The following is a 5,599-nucleotide window of genomic DNA, read 5'->3' on the forward strand; positions in this document are numbered from 1 at the left end:
AATCAACTCTAATGACTTCCTATTGCCTTGAAAATAAAAGATAAACTCCTACATTTAGTTTTTAAAACCATACACAACTTGGCAGCAATTGAGCTTTTTAATCTTCTTGGGCTTTACTCCCCTTCCCACACACTTCAATACGGCCAAGCTGGTCTCTGTTCCTCACACACAGTACTCCATCCCACATGTCTGTGTCTCTGCACTGGCCATCCCTATTCCTGGAACACACTTCTTCATTACCTCTACCTTATAGAGACCTCTCTTCATTTGAGCACTTCCTTTTGCATGAGGTCTTTCCTAATCCACCCAATTCCTATAGTTATTCTTTCCAAAATACATTTTTTTTTAAAAATTGTTGTTTAGTCAATTAGTCATGTCCAACTCTATGATCCCATCTGAGGTTTTCTTGGCAAAGACATTAGAGAGGCTTGCCATTCCTTCTCCAGATCATTTTGTAGATGAGGAAACTGAGGCAAATAGGATTAAGTGACTTGCCCAGGGTCATTCGGCTAGTAAGTATGTAGGGCTGGATTTGAACTCTGGTCCTCCCAACTCCAGGGCTGGCAGTCTTTCCACTGCAAATTTTTAACAATAGCATGTGTATTTATATTTATCCTATTAATACTTTATTCTAATCCAATCCAACAAATATTAATTAAGCATCTACTGTGTGTTAGGCACTGTGTTAAATGCTGGGGATAAAATTAATAAAAAGAAAGTCTCTGCCTTCAAAAAGATTACAGTCTACAGGGGGAGACACACACAAAATGAGGCAAAAAAGGGAGGAGGGGAAGGATGAGTTTAGCAATGATGGGTTTATCCTGGGAGGAGCATCTTGTTCTATGGAGTTAAAACCAGGCAGGACAGCAGATGCTAAGTGGAGTGAGCAAGAAATAGATAGATAGATAGATAGATAGATAGATAGATAGATAGATAGACAGATAGAGATACAGAAATATACACATGTACATGTACACACATATGTATTATGTATACCATACAAGTACATATACATACTATATGTATGATATGTGTATATATGTATGTGTATGTATACAGAGCTACAACTAAAGATATAAATTTTCTCCCCCATTAGGGTGTTAACTCATTGAAAGTAGAGATTATTTCACTCTTTTTCCTTATATTCCTGGGCCCAGCACACAATGGGTGCTAGATAAATATTTGTTGACAACTGAGAGATTGATTGCTGGGACTATTCTAGCTTGTCCTCTGGTTTGATGGGAGTATTTGCACATTCCCAAAGGGAGGTAAGGCACGAAGTCTCTTGAGTTGAATGGGACACAGGAAGATTTGAGCAGGGCAGTGCTCAAAGAGAGAGGATAAAATGGACAAAAACCTGAGAAGTTTCCCTGCAACTGTGTCCGATTTCTCTCTGGACTTAAAGAAACTTTCCCTTTTCCATGCCAGGAAACAATGACTGCAGATGTCTTCCCAGGGATTGCTCTAACCTTAATTAATCAAAAAGTATATATTAAATATTTACTAATGAACCAGATACTCTACTAGGCACTGGGGATACAAAACTAAAAATAAAATAGTCTCTGACTTTACAGAGTTTATATTTTATCAATCAGCAAACATTTGTTAAATTAGTAAGTACCTATTATGTGCCAGACACATAGTGAGACTACAAAGAAAATAATTAAATGGTCCCTGCCCCCAAAGAGTTTACATTCTATCAGGGAAAACAACCTGTACACATATAAGTGAACATAAAATATAGACAAAGTAAATATAAGGTAACTGAGGCTAATACTAGCAGTTGGCAAGATCATGTTCGGGAAAGGCTTCCTGTAGGAGGTGAGAGTTGGCCTGAATTTTGAAAGAAGCTAGGGAATGTAAGAGGAGAAGCTATATCTGCAAGAGTTCAAGGCTTCACAGATCCAATTCCAAAACACAATCTTTTTCATTCCCTGAGATTCCTGGTGGTGCAAATTGCTGCTGTGGCATGTTGATATAGCAGTACAGGGAGTGGAGCCAAGAGGACTCACAATGTACATTCCCTAGAAGTTTGGGGAGGCTGTAGTTTGGGAAACGGTGGTAAGAAAATTCATGGCTTTATTCAAATCATTCATTATGTACCTTCTCTTTTAAGTAAATGTCTTTAGACATTGTCATAACATCATGTGATTAATTTTAACTTGTCAGGGGAGCAGTGGTTAATTAGATATTGAGTCCAAACAGGTTCTAAGAAAATGAATGTGGCCAGGGAGGCAGAGCACAGAAGAGGGGATGGGAGAGAAGACAGTGATTCACTAATGGTGAGTAGATTCTTAAGTGGCCAGATGTTCTTATTTGGGGAAAATTTCCATTTTTAAGGGAATACCTCCTACCTCTATTTAGAATGATAATAATTCATTTATCACTTTCACATGTCTTATCTTCTTTTATGTGCTCTTTTCCACAACTCTTTGAGTAGGTGTAGGCCATTTTACAAATAAGGATATTGGTCCCTGGAGAAAGTGTCTTAACAGAGGCCCCACAGATAATATGTGGTAAAGTCAGGACTAAAACCCAGGTCTCTGGCTCCAAGGTTAGTAGTTGTTGGGTTTTTTTTCAATTATAGTCATGCCAGCTAGACCATTTAGTAACTGCCCCCTATAGAGAGAAATTAACCTCTGAAGGCTAGTCCCCAACTAGAGTTCATAACATTCACATCTGGAGATACTTAAAGCATTAGGATTCACTTAATAGCCCCAAATCATTAAATGGCACAGGATTTATTCCTTCATTTATTCAACAAAGATTTATTGAGCATCTATTATGTAGCACTGTGAAAAGCTCTGTGGGAAATAAAAAGAAACCATAAGACATGGTTCTTGCCTTTAGAAAACTTATAATTGGTTCTTGTTGTTCATCATTCATTTTCAAAGAGGACAAATGACAACTGACTTGTGTGTGAACTGGATTTAAGGGAGGCAGAGTCGAACAAAGTCACCAGCCTCACTCTCTCTTCCAGACTCATCAAAGTCCAGTGGCAGTGGATAACCTCTGCATCTTCAATGTCTGACCAAGCTCTAAGCACTCCACAGCACCTGCTTCAGCTGCCCCTCTGCCAGTAGAAGTCTTCACATGTTTGGGGTAGACCTTTCCCCTAACCAATGGGTTTGAGGCCTGTCAGTTCACCTGAACCTGGTTTAGCCCATCTGCTGAGACAATTTACTGGGGCATGGCCACTGTGCATGCTACAGCTTCTTGGAGCCACGGGTAAGAGCTGGATGAAAGTGGACACCAAAGGTAGATGAGCAGCCCTGAAAAGGGCTCAGCAAGCCCTCACACCAGAGGTGCTAGTCCTGCCTGAACACTCCACACACTCCTACAGTAATTGAGGCAATATGAAAATTTTAAACAACAATCCAAGAAGTTCCCAATGTAACCAAATGAGGCTGAGATGTATACTTAGGATTGTTTTCCAAAAAGTGATTCAGACCATGGGTTTGTCCACATCTATTCCTACTGTTGCATTTCAGATCTCAACTATTTCAGAGCATCAGGCAGGCTTTCCACCTTCAGGATGCCCAATGAACAAAAGAAAAGAAAAGGTTTGTCCATTGAATATAAACCCACCTGGCAAAACTTCCAAAAGTCAGTCTAACTGGGTACCTGCACATCAGGATCAAGCATATGAATATGTGAAATGTCCTGTAATATCTGCTGCTTATCAAAGTGAATATAATCTAGATCCTTCAAATATGATGCCACCACCTAATCAGACACATCCCCAGATCAGCTGTTCACACTATCAACTGTCAGAGAAGAATTATCAATTTCCAGGGCAGATTTGGAAAAAAAATGTGTTTGCCCTTCAGAAAAGAGGCTTTTGGAATGCCATGCTAAGGAAAGGGTGGAAGTGGAAAGATAACATCAGGGAGAAAGATTCACAATCAGAATAATGAAAAGACTTGCATCTTTAAAGGGGGAAGTTCTTCATGCTACTGAATGCCCAAGTGACATTCTGTATCATCCAATGCTGATCCTGTTTGAAGGCAAAGCTAAGAACTCTTCTCCAGGAGAAAGAATTCACTCATGGCCGCTAGACTGTCACCTCTGACAGTCTATTATATATCTTGAATTGGACTTCCTATACATGTCTTAAACTCAACTTGTCCAAAACAGAACTCAATGTCTTCCCCAAAAATCATCCCCTCTTCCTAATTTTCCTATTATTGTTGAAGAGACCACCATCCTCCCAAATCACCCAAGCTTGCAACTTACACATTATCTTCAAGTCTCTCTTGCCTCCTACTTCCAATCAATGATCAAGTCCTATCTATTCTACCTTCATAACATCTCTCCTTTGTGTCCCTCTCTCCTCTGATTCTATTATCACCCTGGGGCAGGTTGTCATTTCATGCCTGAATTACTGCAAAGCTTTTTTCTTAATTTCCCTGCTTCAAGTGTCTCAAAGCAGCAAGAAACCCTGAAGGAGAGGCAGGAGACAGTATGTGCAAGAGAAGTAAGACCAGTGCTTCCACTTTGATCATTAACTCTCCTCAGACTTTGATAGACATAGCCTAGGAGCCTGAACCCAAGACTCTTGGGAATAGCAGTACCTCTAAACCACTAGCCCTGCTTCCCATCTAGTCCCTGAAACCACCATTGAGTGGAGAGGTCTCTTCGGAGACAGGGCCCACCTTCCTTATTACCACCAGCAACAAATGCTGACCAACAGCCATCAACAGTCAGACAGGTATAAGAGCCCTGGAAGTGACAGCACCCCACCTTACCACAGCTCCTACTTCCAAGCCAGCCCTTATAGCCATCATATAGGGAAGCAGCTCCTGTGGAGAAAGGGCTAGCCATTCCCATCGTCTGCCAACCCACTGACACTCATATACTAGGTAACTTAGCCTATGTAGCAGCAAGATACCCAGGCAGCCCAGGGACTCTGAGCCCAAGAAAACTGGGAACAGTAATGCTTCTAGCCCACTGCCAACAGGTATCATCCCAGGAAACAACCTTCATGGAGGTGCAGCTGAGCAACTGCTCTTACAGGTGCTACAACCACGACTACTAAAGACCCAAAAAAGAAAGTTCTTGCCGCCAATGTCCTTGGCTCTGTCAAATGGCTCAATATTAGAAACGGATATGATTTTATCAGTGAAAATGTTATTAAAGAAGAGGTGTTAATATCTGCTTTGCCAATGAAGTGAACAGGACTAGGAGAATGTTGTACATAGTAACAGCAATATTGCAACAATTGTCAATTTTGAAAAACTTAGCTACTCTGATTAACGCAACGATCCACCACAATTCCAAAAGACTCATGATGAAAAAATGCTGTCCACTTTCAGAGAAAGAACTGATGAACTCTGAGTACAGATTGAAGGATAATTTCTTTTACTTTATTTTTCTTGTTTTTTTTTTCCTTTTGCAACATAGCTAATGTGGAAATATGTTTCGCATGACTTCATGTATAATGGATATTGTATTTCTTGCTTTCTCAGTGTGTGAAGGAAGGGTAGGAGGGAGGGAGAGAATTTGGAATTGAAAATAAAAATTTAAGGAAATAACTGTTATAAAAAAAATCTGCTTTGCCACTGCATCCTGGATCATGGGCTCTTCCCATCTGACTTGC

At 40.3% G+C, this 5,599-nt stretch overlaps 1 pseudogene; it reads left to right on the forward strand.

Annotated features, from left to right (window-relative positions):
• The first annotated feature begins 3,452 nt into the window (after positions 1-3,452).
• LOC118836765 lies at positions 3,453-4,072 on the forward strand (annotated as a pseudogene).
• Positions 4,073-5,599: the final 1,527 nt, after the last annotated feature.

The sequence above is a fragment of the Trichosurus vulpecula genome, chromosome 2 (assembly GCF_011100635.1).
Source record: "Trichosurus vulpecula isolate mTriVul1 chromosome 2, mTriVul1.pri, whole genome shotgun sequence".
NCBI classification, from domain to species: Eukaryota; Metazoa; Chordata; class Mammalia; order Diprotodontia; family Phalangeridae; genus Trichosurus; species Trichosurus vulpecula.